The 19398-nt window shown below is 50.4% G+C and overlaps 1 long non-coding RNA gene across 1 annotated transcript; it reads right to left on the bottom strand.

Annotated features, from left to right (window-relative positions):
- Positions 1-4246: 4246 nt before the first annotated feature.
- On the bottom strand, positions 4247-19057 carry LOC307068748. The gene is made up of 3 exons (XR_013811472.1): positions 18844-19057; positions 18061-18187; positions 4247-4352 (listed from the first exon to the last, which is right to left on the bottom strand). It is a non-coding gene; the product is annotated as an uncharacterized lncRNA (long non-coding RNA).
- Positions 19058-19398: the final 341 nt, after the last annotated feature.

Here is a 19398-nt window from a genome sequence, read left to right as displayed (position 1 = left end):
ATTAAACAATATCAAAGAGATATGTGTCCTGGGTCATCTAGTGCTCACCTCATGCAAACTGAGGGTCACTTCATCCCCATCACCATGCCTCCTGGAGGACAGTGATGGCCAAGAACCTGCTGCCCGGCTCTGAGCCGGGTGACTTGCAGGGGAGCCCTGACTCTTCCCCTGACTGTGTACATATGGTTCGGGCAACTCACTTCCAGCCTCTGGAAGCCTTCAGTTCACCTGGTCAAAAAAAAAGAATGTTAGTCCATATTAATCCTAGTACTTCTTAAAATTCTTTCAGCAAATGGTTTTGGCGCTGGCAGCCTGGAGTGGTTTCCCAGAGGGAGTAACGAGAGTGTCAGGGAACTCAGAACGGGGGGTTCTGGGGAACAACAGAGGACGCTGGGGAAGGTCAACCAGGAAAAGAGAAGCTGGGGGTGGGGCCACAACAGTCCTCCCAGGCCGACGGCCCCTTCGCATCCAATCACATTAGTAAAAGTGATCTAACTTTCACTGGGTCACTCAGGATGTCCTCCCCTCTGTAATTAGCCCCCAGTGTTTCTAGAATCCCTAGGGGTGCCTCATGCATGCCCAAGGCACACACAGTTTTCTTGTCACCCACCACGTGGTTCCCCTTGGCCCTCTCCAAGCCCTCTGCTGGGACACTGACCCCCGTCGTCTCTTGCTGGGCACTGCTGTCCCTGCCACCGCAGAGGTGCTGGAGGCCCCCAAGCCAAGCATCTGCGGGGCTCCACCACGTGGTGGAGGAGAGAGCCATTCTCCCCATCGTGGGTTTTACTCTCAAGACCAGTCCCAAAGCTAGTTCCCAGGTGACCACCGCGTATTAGTTTAAAGCAGCCCTTTCCATCTCTATATGCTCTCCATAAGTTGCCGAAAGAAGCCCAGTGGGAGCTGAGTTGCACCCAGAGTCAGTTGTGAGCAGCACCCCAGGCCATGCTCAGAATTTCTCCTGCCCTGCTGCAATCAAAGCTTGGTTACCAGGCCACTGTTTGCGCTCAGTTCCTTCTTCCTCCAAAACGAGCTCCTTCCCAGGAGGTTCCACAGTCTCTCTTGCAAATAGACTTTGAACAGATCCACCCAGCAGTTCACCAGGCCTGCTCAGACATGCCTGGCCAGCCTGGGCTCAGGCTGCAACTCCCTGCAGGCTCCCCGAGGGCCAGCCTGCCACGTGGGAGAGGCACTGTGCTGGTGCCTCCCAGCCTCAGGAAGACCAGCAGGTGGAAGCTGCAAGGAGACAGAATTGTTTTCCTTGTATGTTGAGCCCAAAATTGAATGCATGTGCCTGTAGGTGGAATGAAATGTCTCAGGTGGCCATGAGTGTCCTGTATCATGAACTGTTTAAGTCAGATGGTTCCCTAAAAGGGATGTCGTTTAAAGATTCCCCAAGTGTCAGACATCGCCCTGGAAATCTGTGCATCTATCATCTTTCATGGCGCAGTGCTTACTGGGAAACACCTCCTGAATTGCCCCAGAAAAAAAGGTCCCAGGCTTAGCAACTGGCTTCATTGTCCAGGGAGAATAAGCACCCTGGATTCCTCTGCAGAATCTAGTTTTCACGAATCAGACCCTCATGTTTGCAGATGGAAGTGTGTTGTACAGTAGCCAGGACCTTCTGCAACTTGCAAGGATATTGCCAAGTGATTGAGCCCAAGGAAGACCCTCTGGGTATCATCACACTTTGGGGGATCAAGTTTTCCCAGGAGAAGAGATAACCCGGGGAGTACATTAGCACCCCACAAACGTACTAGGAGGGGCATGCAGCAGAGGCACATTCATATTTTCAGGTTAAGGTAGTAAAAATGAACTCTGAGTAGGAGTCAAATGACTGGAGAATGAGCCATAGCTGCTGCCCATGCAAACTGGGACTTCAGGCAAGTCATGGAAACTCTGAGCCTCCATTTGCTCAACTGTAAAGTGGGCCTAATAACAGGCACATCATAAGGCTGATGTGAGGAATTAAAATAATTATGTAGAGTACATGGTGAGCTGCACCAGGCATTCTAGAGCTGAGCTCTCCTTCGTGTCTTATTCGGCTCTCTATGTAATAGGGAAGAACAAATCTGACTCCATACTGGATCTGTTTCTTTTACTTTAGCCTTTGTGTTCTATTGCTTTTGCTACAAGAATGTTGCCTAGTGCCTGAAATATACAGGATAGCTCATTCTCAAGGCTCTGACCTTTAAAGGTATAACACTTCCATTCATAGAGAGATAAAAAGTTGCAGAACAGAGAATAACATTAGTCTTGTTAGAGGTTTTACAGGAACATCAGTTGCCTGACCTATGTGGACAGCTGCAAGAACAAAGGATTCTGACGCCAAGAAGTTTGTGACAACCAGCCACTCCCCTCCCTTTCAGCATAAAAGAAGCCTGAATTCCGTCTCCGGTAAGATGGTTCTTTGGGACACTAGTCCATCATCTTGGTCTGCTGGCTTTCCAAATAAAGTCACCATTCCTTGCCCTAACGACTCATCTCTCAATTAATTGGCCTGTTGTGCAGCAAGCAGTATGAGCTTAGACTCGGTAACATCTACCCCCAGTGCCTGCATCCCCACCTGATAACGCCACACCAGGGTTCAACAAATGTCCATTGAATGAACTGATGTTTCTCCAGAGAAGAAACATCTCCAGAAGGCAATCAACAGTTAAAAGTTCTAGGAAAGGGGCTTCCCTGGTGGTGCAGTGGTTGAGAGTCCGCCTGCCAATGCAGGGGACATGGGTTCATGCCCCGGTCCGGGAAGATCCCACATGCCGTGGAGCAGCTGGGCCCGTGAGCCATGACCGCTGAGCCTGCGCGTCCGGAGCCTGTGCTCCGCAACGGGAGAGGCCACAATAGTGAGAGGCCCGCGTACCGAAAAAAAGAAAAGTTCTAGGAAAGCTAAATCTGCCTTTAACTTAGGCAAGATCCACAGTGCAGGCAGAGAGGGCTACCAGGCCGATTCAGAGGCAGGGACCCCCGCTGTGTGGAGGCATCCAATCCCAGGAGCCTTGGTGGCTGGTAGAGCGAACTCTCTAGAATTCACGCTCTAGAATGAAGTCTCCCCACAGAATGTGGGAAGTAGAGAGTGGCGGAGCCACACCAAGGGGCAGATACTTCCCTGAACACCCACCTCCCTCAGCAGCCCTGGAACCAGCCCTACACACAGCATCTCAGCACGCACGGTTCAAGCTCAGCGCCACATCCCCAATCACCGTGTGCGTGCACATCTGGGGCACTCACACATGACAGCAAACGTGAAAGCCGCTCACGCCAAGGGTTTATGGAAAACCGTGTGCTCTCCCTAGATCTCCCGATCCTGTACGCTACCGTGTGGTGACGCTTCACTCGCAGATGGGCACCAGACAAGCACCAATTCACTCACTCATTCGACAAGCATTGCCAGAGCGCCTAATCCGTAACAGACACTGTCACAGGGTGGGGAGGTGGGAGTGGTGGCTGAGGAGGGGACGACAGCTAGAGTAGGACACAGCATCCACCAAACTTTGCCCTGCCTCAGGGAGTATTCACATCTATCCAGGAGACAGACATTCCATAATAGCCAAACAAACAAATGCGTACGTGCAAACTGCGGGCTTTGCTGTGAAGGAAAAGTAAAGGGCCTCTAAGGGGCCACCGTCAGAAAAGGTTTCTCTGAGGAAGCGACATGGAACTCAGCCTTCAGGCTGAAGAGTAGAGTCAAGCTCTTCAGAACAGTAGGAACAGCATTTAGGAGGCAGGAACGTGACTGAGAGAGTCCAAGAGTTGCCATAAGGGTGAGTGGAAAAAACAGTGATGGAGTGGGCCAGAGGTCCATGTTACAGATTTTGTCTATCTTATCCTAAATGCAGGGGATCATCAGTAAAGGATCTTCAGCGAAGACTGGTAAGATCAGATTTGGGGCTTTAAAAAGATCCTCCCCAGAGAAGGAAGCAGAAAGGACTCAAGAGAGGAGCAGTTTAAAAGCTATTTCGGGGGTCAGGCGGGAAGGGGGTACAGTGGTGATCTGCACAAAAGTGGGGTGGCAGCGCAGAGGGACCAGCCAATGTTGATTCTGTTTGAGCTGCCACCTCCAGGAAAAGGTCAAAGAGCAAGAGGAAAACAACCCTGTGTGCTCAAGGAAAATTATGAGAATACATTTAAAGCAATCCTAAAGTCTTAGAGTCTGAGGACATGTAATTAGAGTGCGAAGATAGATCTTCAGCCCAGATCATTCACAGAGCCTCGGGCTACTACTTAAAGAAAAAAGAATAGAAGGAAACACACCAGTTTGTTAACAGCAGTTATCTCAGATTACGGCTGCTTTTTCCTCCCATCGTTGCCGGTTTCTGTTTTCCAAGTTTTCTATGATCATGTATGTGTTTCTCCTGGAATTAGGGGAAAAATCCATAGATTAATTGAAAAAATAATAATGTCTTCTTCTCAATTCCTGGGTGTGTTTCCGGAAAAGAATTAAGGGTGTCTGCTGGGATTTCATCTTCCCAGCGGGATGCTTATCCTTCCTACGGAATAAAGACGGAGAGGCATTCAGAAGTGACTACGAAATTCTCACTGCCAGAAAGTCCCAGATCCTTAAGACAAACACACACACACAAGTGATTGCTTCCTTCAACTGCCCCTATAAAACGTACAGCTCCCTTCCGCAGCTGACCCTGTACCATCACCTCCCGGCCGCACCCTCCCCGAGGGGCTCCCCTTGAAGCTGACAACTCCCCGAACGACTGTCAACTGGACCAGAGATGGAAGTGGGACTCAAGGTAGGCCAAATGGATTTTCTCTCAGGAATTTGGAACTGAGGCAATGAGACTCAGTGAAGAAAGATGATGGTACTTGGACAAAAATATGGTCCTCTAGCATCAGGGTAACGTTGATACAAGTGTTCCTGTAGCATCAGGGCACAGCGGATACAAGTCAAAGCCATGACGAAGTAAAAACTGAGACACTCCCGGAGGAAACCCCTAAGAGGGGCAGGAACAGAAACAGAGGCAGATCAGAGACTGCATGGCTCCTTGGAAGGTATAAGAAGGAAGCCGCTCCCATCTGCGGCCCACCTCATTCCCCAGATGGCCTGTCTCCTCTTAGCTGTCTGAAAGATGGGCTGTTGTGTTCCTTCAATAGATCCTGTTTACTTGAATTTGTCTGAGGGGTTTCTCTTCCATATAAAACCAAAGAGCTTCAACTAACAAACTCTCCTCCTATTCAGCCAGCAGCCCAATTTCTCGTTGTTTACGAGCAGATGATCCATCCTGCTGATGATCAAGCCTCTGCCCAGGCCTAAGTCACTGTGATCTGGGGAAGGCCATGGGCTAGGGTCTCTCCCCTCCAACCAGGCCCCACCACCCAACCAGGTCAGGCCAGGCTCCTACTCCAAGCCGGGTCAGCATCTCCACTCTCCAAAGCTCAACAAACCAAGACAGGGCTGCAGCTCCCCTCAAAGGCCATCTGGCATATCCACCAAGAAGAAGTCAGTGCCCTGTGGTCTCAAGAACTTCCTCAAGGCAGAGGCTTTGCCCCTTGGGGAGAAGCCCCTCCCCTCCATAGGAGGGCCAAGGGCCCAGCAGCCACCGCCTTAAGCCAGAGGAGGGAGGGAGTTTGACAGCTCCAAGGTAAAGCCTCTTTTTATTAAGACAACACAGCAAACTTTTTTTAACCGCAACTGACATCACTCTAATAAATCACCATCATGTCTTGCGGGATAGAAAAAGCCAAAACACTGTCACATTTGATTTTGCTGGCTACTCTCGCCTAGAGAACAAACCATGTGTTTTTAATCAACAACACTTTGTTTTGCATTTCTCAGACCCCAATACTCTTTAAATAGCTGCTTTTACCAGAGGGCTATTTTAAACCCAGGGCCAGCTTCTTTGCAGAGGACATTAAGAATCAGAACACCACGTTACCAGTTCCCCAGGCTGATCCAAGCACTTTCTCTGCTGGGATGATTATGTATTGGGAGGTTCTCTCTGTTTCAGAGGGGGCTTTCCTTGTCCCTCTTTGGGAATTGAATTACATGTCTTCCCAGAAAGTTGGAGGGGTTTTTTTTTTTTTTTTTTTGGTTCCTCTAACAGGCAGCGCAACTGGGTTATGGGAAAAAGGCAAATTCCCAGCCAAAGGAAACAGAGAAAGTCACATCTGGGACGAGGATTCCAGAGGAGTGAAAGAGGAGGTGGCAGAGGTGGGGGACTGTTGGAGGGGCGGGGAGCCATGAAATAAGATTTCTGGAAGGGCACATGTCAATTTCTGATGCAAAGAGGCCCCGGGCTTCTTGGAGGCTGATGGGCTAGGACCAACTGAAGCCTGCAAGGGATTCATCCTTTGGATCTTGGGAGACGGGTAGCACCTCAAGGCAAGAACAAGCTGTGTGCAGGAACCTTGCACTAAAAGGGGCTGCTTCCCTGACTGCCCAGTCAACACACCAGGATCTCAGCAGTGACTGGCAGCTGGGCTCACCGTGTCCTGACGTAGGTCTGCAACAACACCTGGCTTTGGAAAGACGATAGAAGGGGGCTGCGAGAGAAGACCTTAACCTTCAACTAGAGGAACACTCTACACTGTTTGTGGAACAGTTAACTGAAGCCCAGTGGAACAATTCAACCAAAAATACAGACATGGCTTCCGTGTGGTTCTGGTGTCAACCACTATCCCTCAGCTGTCTGGTAAAATTCTTTTCTTTGAGCGAGTAGTGAAATCTTCCAACACGGGTCAGCTCAGGGCTTTCTTCTTCCCTGGAGGTCCTAATTGTTGCTCGTCAGATGATGCATGCCACCCAGGGGGGCCCCATGCTGATGCACCCAGACCCAGGCCCTTGCACATCACACTCATCCCTCCCTGGGTCTGAGCCGACAGTCTAACTACAAAGAACTCACTCTCAGTTGTTCAAAGTTCACTCTTTCGTGGAGGGGCTTCATCAACTATACACTCTGGTTATTCCTTTTTCTATGTATTATTTCATAAAATCACGGAATGCGTAAGCATGATATTAACCCATGGAAAACCTACTCTGTCGATATCCTCTGCAAAATCGCCTGCCTCCACAGTCCCCAAATACCTGCAACTGTGTTGGGGAAGGCAGTAGTTTATAAACACACCTGTCATTGGGAGGGGTGTGGTCTTCCAGGCTGAATGCTGTCTGGAAGACCCTCTCCCATGACTCAAAAGCCTTCATTCCATGGGCAATTCTGTCTCCTTCTCAGAGATGAGCCAGCATGAGTAGCTATTGACTCGCAGCCTCACTGGGATTTGCTGTTATCATGGTCACCTCTGGGGATTTCATTTGGCCACGTAGGAGTCTTGGGGCTGACTATTTACAAGTCCAGGTTAGGGATGACTTTCCAGTTACGTATTCCAAAGAGGTATTTAACTCATGGTCTGGAACCTTAATGTTCTATGGCAAATGTTTTCATTCATTTGGATGTCTTCACAGAATAAACCAAGAAACCTGAAAAGATAGTCAAATATTGGAAAACATCTTCTGGCTGCTATTTATGTGGGGATTCAAGACCAGATTCAGAAGGAAGGGTGTGTGTGTGTGTGTGTGTGTGTGTGTGTGTGTGTGTGGTGGGGAGAACTGAAGATTCTACGGTTGGTACCTGACAGGAACACCCTCAAGCAAGCCTCCAGAGTTGCCGCACAGATTTCTTCCTATGTTCACCTCCACCTGCTTCCCACATCTGCCATCCCCGGCCATGGCCAGGTGCACAGAGCTGTCAGGATTCGGAAAGGGATAGAGCCTTGCTACCCAAAGTGTGATCCATGCACGGCATTGGCACGCTTATTAGCAAAGCCCAAGTCCCCCTGCCCCGCATGGATGGACTCCGAATCTACATTTTAATAAGATCCGCCAGGAGATCTGTATGAACATTAAATCTGAGAAGCACTGGTATTTCTTAAGCCTGGCTACACATCAGAACCACCTGGATTTTGATACTAAGGTTTAACTGTAGACCAATTAAATCAGAATTTCTAGAGGTGGGGTCCAGGCTTTGGAAGGGTAACCATCCTGTTCAATGTACAGCCTGGGTAGAGACTACTGGTCCACAGACGCCAGAGCCGCCATTTGAGCCACGCCTTAGCTCCAAGCACCATACAGCCGGCCTGTCCGTGGTAGTGATACCACACGTCTGAGGACCAGAGACAAGCAGGGAAGAACAGCCGTGAAGTTCCAGGAAGCGCAGGCCCAAGGAATGCATCGTTCCTCTCCCACACAAGCCAAGCAGGCTGCGGTGGGAGAGCAGATTGGAGAGCGCGGCCACCGCACGGCAGAGACCCACAGGTCACACTGGCTGTGACCTCCCTGGGAAGGCAGGTGCAGCAGCCCCCAGATCAGGAGCGCCCCCCAACCCGGAGGGAGCCCCCAGCAGCTCCTGTCTCGGTGCATCCAGAAAAGCCAGGCCAGCCCGGTGAAGGATTTCAGCCCGATTTATAGGGACCTTTGCAAACAAAACGTGCTTATTAGTAAATAATAATTACAGGAGAGCCGGTGCCCCGGGGGGAGCAGGTAACATAGGATCCCATTTTCTAACAACCTCCATGAACAAACCCTGTTTGAAATTAAAACATCCCTGCTGTCAACACGAGTGTTTAAAGGGGTTTCTGTAATAGAAGCGGTAACTCTAATGCCGACTGTTCACGGAAGCCTTGCTCATTTACAGGGAGCTCTCACAGATACTAATGCTTTTAAGCCTCCAAACAAGCCTGGGAGGCAAGTATTTTTCCTTATCCCATTTTTAGATGAGGAAACAAGCCCAGGATAGTAGACAGGGCAGGCCCAAGGTCACTCAGCTAGTGACCGCATCAAGGGGCTGGGCCTTGGGATCCAAGGTGGGTACCCAGTGCCCTGCCCCATGGCTGCCTTCCAAAGTGCACTAATGTCATCTGGTCAAAACTCTAATCCCACCAGAAAACTTGCCCTCCTTCACTTCTGGAATTCCCTTTGCTGCTGGCGACCAGAGCCTCTGGGACCCTACTTACGTGCTGTGTGCCAGCTGACCTCTAGGGAGACATGTTTGTGGTACCCAGGTGGGCCCCTCTCCGAGACTTAAGGCAGCTATGAGCAGGAGTTTGCCAGCCAACGGGAGAGCTGGGGCAGGTAAAACTCGAAGAGTTTACACATAGGCGCACGTGGGCGCGCACACACACACACACACACACACACACACACAGTTTTTCAACAGTAGTACACATTCAGAGTCATGTTTCTAGTCGCCCCCAAATTCTGGGTGGAAGTCGTGAGCCAAAGAAATCGTGAACACTTCAAATATGGCGACCAAGTCGTAAACGTCATCACCAACTTGCAGAAGATTAAGGAATCTGGGAACAAATCAGCCTGGTGTAGACAGTGACTTACGGAGACGTGTCAGAGAGAGTCAGAGGAGCCAACGACTTCAAATCCTGTAAAGTTTCTTAATCGAGTGACACTATTATTTGAAATTGGCAGAACACCAATGGATTTAGTCCAAAGACATAATATATGCCTTTTTTTTTTTCGGGTTTTCTTTTTTAAGGGCATTAGGGTTTTAGTTCTTTTTCCTTTCTTCTTGAGGTTTTTTTTTTTTTTTTTTTTTTTGGCAATATATCGCTTTCTTTTCTCAAATCCGTTTCCATCCGACATACAGAAAATGGAGACATTCCAGGGAGCCCTACACCTCCCTTCTCCTTGCACCCTTAGAAGAGCAGCCTCCTTGGTTAAACTGGCCGGCTCTGCGAGCCACAAGCAAAAGCACACAATTCTGTGCACATGGTTCAGCTATTCCCTTGCAGGGAAAGAGGATGTGGGAGCCTTCGCCACAGAATCACCCCCGAGATTATGGGGGACCTTCCCCTTCAAAGGTCTCCTCCATCCCCCTCCCTCTCAGGGGCTCCACTCACAAGGCTGCACAGCCCCAGGCTTCCCTCTGTTATTTCCTCCCAGCCTTCCCGGGCCTCAGCCCCACTCCCAGGGCGGCCCTCCCTTCCCGGGGAGGCCCCAGAGAGGCCGTTCAAGGCCCTGGGAGACTCTCGTTCCCGTAGCTCCCCTCCCACAGCCCGGAGAAACCCCGGAGATCAAAGGCTCAGCAGCAGACCAGGTGTCCAGCCTCATTCACAGGCCACGATTAATCAAACTCCTGACTCACAAGGAGATCAAACCCGGCCCCCTGCCAGCTGTTGGTTAAAGCTGGCCTTCAAGTTGCCCTCATTAAATTTCCTCTCCCTCTCTCCCTGCTGACTCTGCCCCGTGACCATCTCTCTCTCTCTCGGATCTTTCTCTCAGCGCCCGTTTCCTCTCCCTCCTCCCTGCTTCCACTGGCCTATCAGTTTCTGATCTCCTCCGTCCCCGCCCCCCGCCTCCCCAGCTCCCCGACACCCCAACTGCTCTGTTCCCTTGGTCCGATTCCTTCAAACATCCACGGTCCCCAGACTCCCTCGCCTGGACACTCTCTCCTGGAGCCTCCTGCTCAGCCCCTGAAAGTTCCAAGAGGAAGTCATCGGGGGCGTCTGCTGGGGGGTCAGAGAGCGGGTTTCCCCTGCTCTCAAGGCCAAGGATGAGTTCATCCATGCGGAACTGAATTCCCACCTGCCCCTCTTTGCAGCAGACACAGGCCTGTCCAGCACCACAAGCACAGACACACACACACACACACATACAGATACACGTACACACACATACAGACAGACACAGAGACAGATACACATACATACACATACATGCACACACACATACATACTCACACACGTATACACACATACAGACACACACAGAGACAGATACACATACACACACATACAGACAGACACACACAGAGACACATGCACACACATACAGACACACACATACACATACATACTCACACACACGTACACACATACAGACACACACAGACATGTATACACACTTACAGACACAGAGAAACCGACACACACACATACAGATACATACACACACAGACATACACACACACAGACACACAGACATACATACTCACACATACACACATACGCATATATACATTCTCATACACAGACATACACAAACACATGCGCATACACACATGCACGCATACCTACACACATACATACCTACACACGTACACATACCCACATACCCCAGCTGGCCAGTCCCCACCTTAGCACGGTTCTCGACTGTCTCACCCCTGAACGGGAAGCAGCAAGTACCCACTAGAAGTTGGAACACAGGCAGCGGGCCTTCGTTTTCCTCCCAGCTCTGCCCAGAATGGGGAAATTTTGAATCCTGACTTCTCACCGGCTGATGTGTTGAGAATATTCACTCCAGTTGTCTGAGGTTTGTTTTTATACACTTTTTCCTACAACAAACACTGACAAAAAAAAAAAAAAGCGAATCCAGGCTGCATAGCACTGTCCTCTCTTTTCTCCATCTCGCTACATATACATCTATGTATTTTTTAACTTGTTTTCCATTTCAGTGGTTCTTCAAGCGCACAGGCGTGAGAAAACACAGATGGATCCGAGCAGGGCCTGTCGGAGCCGTGCGCGGGAGGCTTCGCACCGCGCTGGAGATTTTTAGAAGTCTTGGAAGACCTCAGGATGCAGAGGGGTTTTTTTTGGTCTGGGGTGGGGTTTTTTTCCCTTTCCTCCTTATAGACTTGGAATGTTCTCCTCGCTTCCTCTCCCAGTTCTATTCCTCTAGCCCTGCATCACCTGCTGCGGCTGGGAACGCAGGGGCCCTTGGCCTCGGAGAATGGCTCGCTGTGGCTGCCCCGGGCGTGACCCCTCTACCTGCCCATGTTTCCCCAGCTGTGGTGAGGCGAGCCCAGGGGAGGAGAGGCCATCCGTCACCCGGGCGGCAGCGGAGGCCTGAATGAGGGCACGGGGTCAGGGCTTGCCCACTTGGGCAGCTCAGAGCGGGGCAGAGGCATTACAAATTGTTCAGATATCAGGGCCGGCCTTGATTGATGGTGAGGAACGAGGGGCAAGATGCTGGCACTGGGGCCCAGCCTGCGCTCCGGTCCTCCCGGCTTCCTCCCAGCCCACCCCACAGAGGCCCCTCTTCCCCAGCTTGCTTTCTCCTGCCTGCTCACAGCCCATCACTCAAGCCATGCCCCGAAGCTGACCTTTGGCAGAGAACAGCCAGCCTCAGAGAACCATTTCTCGCTGAAAAACCTCACCAAGGAATTTTATTAATGCTGGCAGGCCAGCAGTCACCATGTGCCACCACCACTTCCTGTCACCGCCTCCTGCCTCCACGCCCCTGAGTTTCATTAGCTTTGAGCCAGAACAGAAAGGGCTGGGTGTGACCAGATTGCTTGAGCCGCTCCTGTTTCTCTCTCTCGGCCCCAAACCCACTTCTGCCACAGGTAGAGCTGTTGGTCTGAGTCACCTGTGGACGTGTGGGATGCCTGTCTCATCTGAGCCTCATCGGTTTCCACAGCCCCACCTTCACCTCCACGCAGTCTGGCCCGAGTGATGGGCGTTTCAGGAAAGGCACTGAGGCCTCCTCTGGGAGAAGAGCGAGCATCAACTGAAAAGTCCAGCTGGGTGGAGAGGAGAAGGCATGCTCTGGGCTCGGGCCGGGGACAGACACACCGTCAGGCAGTTGCTAGCTGCCTGGGGGACCTGACCATCTCCTCAGGGCCCCTCTCTGGAGACCACACAGGTTGCCAATGGTGCCACTGCAGCAGCACAATAGAACGGAGAGTGGGGACATGTTGGGGCAAACGGTGATGGAAGATGTTTAATAGAATTACTATTAGGCCTCGAGTTAATGAATCACAACTGCAAGAAATCATGATAATCCAGCAGGCATTAGTGACAGATTAGCTTCAAAGCTGCCATAAAAGTGCCATAATGCTTACCTAACGGCATGATTAATTCTCCCCGTACATAATGGCTTTATGGAGGAACCAGGCAACAACAGCGGCCTGATAGAAAGCCACGCCAGGATCCCCGGGGCGCCGGGGGCACCCGCACCCTGCCTGGGCCCCGTGGTTTCCCCTCTACCGGGAAGCAGCCGCCCCACTGGATTGTCGGTAGACAGGCAGCTGCTCAGGCTAGCCCCGAGCCGCCTCAGGATGGGGACAAGGAGTCCCCTGGACTCCTGCCAGGGCTTTGCCCCTCCCCTGGTGACTGTCCGAGGAGACTGGGAAGTCACATCACCCCAGCTCCCAAGATAGGCAACCCCTGTGACCAGCACTGGTGCCTGGAGAGCCCCGTCCTGGTCCCCTGCTCAAAGGGTCAGAGATCTAGAAAGAGTACTCAACTGGGGAAGTCACCGTGACTGTCCTCACCCACTGTGTGACCTGGACAGTCACTTCACCTCTCTGGGCTCAGGCAGTCAGGCTCCGAGCCTGCATCCTTAACCACTAGACTGCCTTCCTATAATGGCATCTAAGAACTATGAATCGCTAACTTGTCTTTCAGGCATGATGCAAATCTCATATGTATTCTTTCATTTGCTGCCTCCAACAACCCTGTGAAGTAGGTACCAATACGTTCACTTCACAGATAGGGAAACTGAGGCTTGGAGAGGTAAGGTAACTCCACAGTTAACCTAGCAGTAAATGTGGAGCCAGGCAACACTCTCCGGTTCCTTGCTTCTCTATCAGCCGCCTTTAGCCCTAATACCACCAATTTAACCTCAACGGAAAAGCAGCTTGTGAGACACTGAACATCATCTTTTACAACGTTCAGCTCTGCTCGATTGCCCGCCCGCTGCCCGCCCCGCCGCCCCCTGGGGCAGTGGAGAATCTGAACCGAAAGACAGCCAATCTGGACTCCTCATCTCCTGTTTACCCCGACTCTAGGATCCTGTTCCGATAGTGTTACCTTGGGCACAAAACCACTCTGGGTTTCTGTTTCAGCTTCTCTTTTGGACCAAGGAAATAGTAATGTAACAGAAGAACAAGCCTGACTCCATATTGGATCTATTCCTTTAGCTCTAACCCTTGTGCTCTCTTGCCTGTGCTGAGTCACGCTGACTCTGCACTTTTTATAAAAGACTGTTGCCTATAGCCTGAAATATACAGGGTAGCCCATTCTCAAGGCTCTGACCTTTAAAGGTACAGTATAAAACTTTTCCATTCATATAGAGATTAAAAGTTGCAGGCCAGACAATAACCTTTGTCTTGTTGGAGGTTTACAGGAACATTGTGACAAGACCTAGCAGACAGCTGCAAGAACAAACGATTCCTGCACCAAAAAGTTTGTAACAACCAGCCACACCCCCTTCCCTTTTATTTTTTGGAGTATAATTGCTTTGCAATGTTGCGTTAGTTTCTGCTGTACTACCCAAAGCAATCTACAAATTCAATGCAATCCCTATCAAACTACCAATGGCATTCTTCACAGAATTAGAACAAAAAATTTTACAATTTGTATGGAAACACAAAAGACCCCGAATAGCAAAGGCAATCTTGAGAAAGAAAAATGGAGCTGGAGGAATCAGGCTCCCCATCTTCAAACTATACTACAAAGCTATAGCAATCAAGAGAGTATGGTACTGGCACAAAAACAGACATTTGGATCAATGGTACAGGATAGAAACCCCAGAGATAAACCCATGCACATATGGTCACCTAATTTATGACAAAGGAGGCAAGAACATACAATGGAAAAAAGACGGCCTCTTCAATAAGTGCTGCTGGGAAAACTGGACTGCTACATGTAAAAGAATGAAATTAGAACACTCCCTGACACCATACACAAAAATAAACACAAAATGGATTGAAGACCTAAATGTAAGACCGGACACTATAAGAATCTTAGAGGAAAACACAGGAAAAACACTCTTTGACATAAACCACAGCAAGATCTTTTTTGACCCACCTCCTAGAGTAATGAAAATAAAACAAAAATAAACAAATGGGACCCCCTCCCTTTCAGTATAAAAGAAACCTGAATTCTAACTCAGGTGAGATGGTTCTTTGGGAGACTAGTCCCCACCTTCCCAGTCTGCTGGCTTTCCAAATAAAGTCACTATTCCTTGCCCAACAACTTGTGTCTCGATTTATTGGCCTGTCATGTGGTGAGCAGTACGAGCTTGGACTCAGAAACTGTAGTAGTAATAGTAATAATAGGTTTCCCACCTCACAGCAAGAATGTCTTGACCCCGTAGGGCTCAGCTCTACCTTTTCACAACTCCCACTAGGGCCAGGGCCACTCTCCTGAGCACAGACTCCACTCCAGAGCCTTGCTCCATGGTCTGCCCATCTTCCCATAAATATGGAGGCAATTAGCAGGAGGCCCAGGTCCAAAGGGAATTCACAGAGCCATGTTCATCTTCGTAATGTTGAAGAAACCCCACAGGAGGCCTGAGTCACTGCCGTGGCAGACCAACTGTTTCCGGTCTGATTAACTAGGGCTCCATGAGAGGCACCCAGCCCTGCCTCCCAGCCCACACCGCTCAGGGATTCCCACCAAGTGGGGACCCCCCTCAGGCTGCCCCAGATACACTTGCAAAAAAGTAGACTTGCTCCTCTCCTTCCAAAGCATCAACAGGCTACAATCTTCCCCGAGGTCAATGCGCCTCTTAAACTCCAAAATCAAATGGCAACCATCACTCAATCAGCAAATACAGTGGACCCTTCAACAACAGGGGTTTGTACTGCGTGGGTCCACTTACACACGTATTTTGTTCAGTAGTAAATACTACAGTGCCACGTGACCTGTGCTTGGTTGAATCTGCAGATACGGAACCGCAAAAATGAAGGAACCACGGATATGGCAGGCTGACTATAAGATATACGTGGATTTTCGACTGTGCAGAGGCTCAGTGCCCTAAACTAGGAGTTATCCAAGGGTCAACTATATTTGTTTTTACGGGCACTATGGGAAAGGCCAAGAAGACTCATTTCATCCCTTTGCAGCCCTGAATCCCAAAATGGACATGAGGCTTGAAGATGTGTATCGCCAGCATTGGGTGGTTTTTCTGACAGTGACTTCATGATAGCCCATGCGTCTCGTAGCTGACAGCCTAATGGGTGTCAAGTGGACTCCATCACTTTAGTTATAAAGTCACCAAATCTCAGGGCTGGAAGAGACGGCAATGATTGTTTCTCCCGGCCCCCCCTCCCCAAATCTACCCCCATCTGCTATTGACTCCTCTTGAGTCAAATATATAGTTCTTATTTCAACACGCTGAGCCCAATGAAAGCCCAATAAATATTTATTGATGGTGGTGCCTGTGATGAATTAACAGCCAAAGCTATAAAATGAAAGTTTCACACAAGCAGAGACCCTGGTGAGAAAAGAAACTGCTATGTAAAGTTTGACATTTTTCAATGTGACAAGTATTCACACACTCACACTCACACACACGGGGTGTTAGACAGAAGACCACTGCTTTCTACCAAGCCTACCCAGAAAACCCCACTGGAAAACAGGAAGTATCCCTCTTATAGAATGTTCACGCCTTTGTGGCAGGCGTGTTCAGCTTCTCAGAGGCCAATCAGCACAGCCCGTCACCACGTGCTGGGCCCTGGACCCAGAGCCTCTCTTTGTCTCCTTGTCAGATCCAAGAGCCAATGCAATTCTGGTCCTAGAGAAACAAAATGGTGCCACTGAGCGCTCCATCGGGCATCCCAGATCAGCTAAAGTAAGTGCAGTGACGTATACATTTCTCCGGATGCTAAAAATTTAAGGAAAAAGATCCAGGACAGGAGAGGCAGCTTAAATGGGAATTTTTGACAAGACAGTGTGTGTCTAGAAGGAAATGCCATGGAGTGTGGCCATAAAGATGTCAAGAATTTTGAGGCCTGGTAGATGGAGACCAGTCATCATGCAGCCCCCATCCACCCACCCAATGTGTCCATATGCATGAACACACTGTCTTTAGGTCTATGAGCCTCACGTGGTTCCGTCAGAGAACCAACGGTAGAGCACACGTTTTCCCCCATCTGGCCTGCCTGGGTCCCCTCTAACTGCAGCTCCGAGGCACCAAAGCTCCCTGTCACCCACACAATCTTAATCCATTTGACTCTGAACTCAAGTTCCAGGGACTTCGCAAACCAAGCCACACAGCTACCTGGAGTGCAGTCAGAAAGGGAGTCTGCGACTCTTGAAACCAAACAAGAGAGAACCGTGTACAAGCCGATAAAGCACGTGGGCCAAAGAAAACCTCAGCCCGCTGGAAAGGAGGAAAACACAGACGACCTTGAAGAAACAAAATCCAGTTTGTGCTGAATTTATAAAGTGAGACCGTGCATGTCACTCCCTTCCTCTGAGCCTGGTCTGTGCACCGAGATTCTCTCACACCGGAGGAAGGTGGCTGTAGTGTAGCATGTGGCAGGGCCTGGGGATGGGGACGGAGCAGGAGAAGTAGGAAGGGAAAGGGCTTGAAAACCAAAGATCCCCGAAGAAAGCTGTAGAGGGAAGGGGGTCGGAGCTGCAGGGCACACTGCCCTGCCTCTTCTGGTCCTCCCAGACCCCATGCTCTTCTTCGTCTTCCAGATCTTGCTCTTTGTCCCATCTCCGGGAACCCCCTTATTTGGACCCACTGCTGGTGTTGACCAGGCAGTCTGGAGAAGAAGACAGAGAGGGAAGCTGTTGATGACCAGCGTTTAGCGGCATCGCCCAGTGCCAGGCACTCTGCTAGGGAACGTCCTCCCATGGGAAGATCACAGTATGTCCATGGACAGAAGGAACACCCACAGTCCAGCTGGCAATGCCCGCTGGCCCCTTCCCAGCCCAGGCCTGTCTTCCCCAGCTGCTGAATATTGTCTCCTAATTCTGCTCTAGGTTTTGGTGTTTGTTCCTGCCCGGATGGGGAGTCTGATCTTGCCATGGCTGGTGTTTTCTGCAGAAGGGGGCCTGGTACACTTTTATAGGAACCCAGTGGCTCCCTGGGGCCAGGCTCTAATGCTGTCCAGATGCAGGAAAACAGAAGGGCCATTCAAAAACAACCGAAATATCAACACACTTTGAAAGCGGTCTGTTAGCACTTGTCATAAGCACAATAAACAAAACAATGAAACCATCAGAAAGGACCGTGAGACAGTCAGGCTTTAGGAACTTGGCTTTGATGACTTAGAAAAGCAAAGAGAGGGAGCAGAACCAGTTCCCACTTGGGCCGAGGCTTGTTTGTTCTGCTTATCTGAAGTTAGCGCACGAACGAACGATCCTCACCGTGATGAAAGGACCTAGAAGTTTCTCCCTTGCAACTGGCCTCTTTGCAGACGGGAGCTGCCTTCCACAAGCGGTCAGTTTCTGCGTTCGGTCCATAAAACACCCATCTGTATGACACCGCGCCCATCTGCGGAAAAACCCTCGTCCCGTCTGAGTTAGCTCAGCAAACAAGTGAGCTTAGCCAACAACATCATTTGCTGGGTCTTCCCCAGGTGAGCTCCAGGAAATGAGACCTCGGCTGGTGAGGACAAAGTTGCAGATCCTCAAGTGTCAGGCTCCCAACCCCAGGGGAGTCAGAGCCAGGACCGAGGGAGGAAGAGGCTGAGAGAGAAAAACGTCAACCGTCCACCTGGCCCACTCCAGCCTTCCAGTCTGAGTTGTGGAGCTGGGGCCTGAGCTGTCTCCGGGTGAAATGAGGCCGCCTGCTTACCAGTTACACAAGGTTGTTTCCCACTGTCTCCGCGGCTCAGGCTTTACTTAATTCCCAAAGTGGGCGCCAGCCAACATCTATCAAATTACCTGCCAGTGATTTAAGTGAGCTTAGTTCGTTTGGGTGCAGTCCTGCATTTTGACTGTTAGTCAAGCAAAATAGGGGATTAGCCAAAGGGGGGAGGGGGAGGGATCCAACAAGCCCATCTACGGTGGGAGAGGGAGGTTGTAGAAGCAAATGAGACCTGACGGCAAGACTGAAAACCTGGGGGTCCCGAGACGCAGGCGCTGGTCCCCTGCTCAGCTGTTGTGACCCCAGATCCATCTCTTGTGACCTCCTCTCCCCGTACATACCTCCGGTCGGCCAGTCTGCTAAGCCCTGTGGGCAGATGAATCAGAAGATTCGATGCTGTTCTCCCCTCCTAGCTGGGAAAGCAAAAAATAAAAAAACAAAAACAGATGTCAGAACAAAGGAACAAAACATACATACAGCAGGAACGCTCCCATTTCTGCTCCAGACCTAAGGCCTGAAGTCTATTCTGCCATAATCCTCCTCCTCCCAAGTCAAAATGCCCAAAGTGTCTGCTGTTTTAGTCTGAATCTGGCTGTCTCTCTGGAACGGAGAATGAACCCACAACGTGTTCAGTAAGAATTCACTGAACACCTTCAATGTGCCCAGTCACTGCCTTCAACAACTTCAAACGTCTTATCAGGTGGGAATGATCTTTGAACCAAAGCCTCAACTTCTCCAGCTGCCTTGCAGCCTAGGGAGGATGCTACCCTTAGCATCGAAGGCCCACCCCAATTCCGTGCCTAAGGCCTCCCAGCCAGATGGGGACAGAAACCCAAGAGCCAGGAGGCTTGAGCCACCTTTCCTTTGATCCGCCTCCCGTGGCACAGAGGAAAGGA

This window comes from Hyperoodon ampullatus (genome assembly GCF_949752795.1).
Source record: "Hyperoodon ampullatus genome assembly, chromosome: 20".
In the NCBI taxonomy this organism is placed as follows: domain Eukaryota; kingdom Metazoa; phylum Chordata; class Mammalia; order Artiodactyla; family Ziphiidae; genus Hyperoodon; species Hyperoodon ampullatus.
Note: the sequence above shows the minus strand (reverse complement) of the source record. Positions and strands in the feature narration are given on the sequence as shown.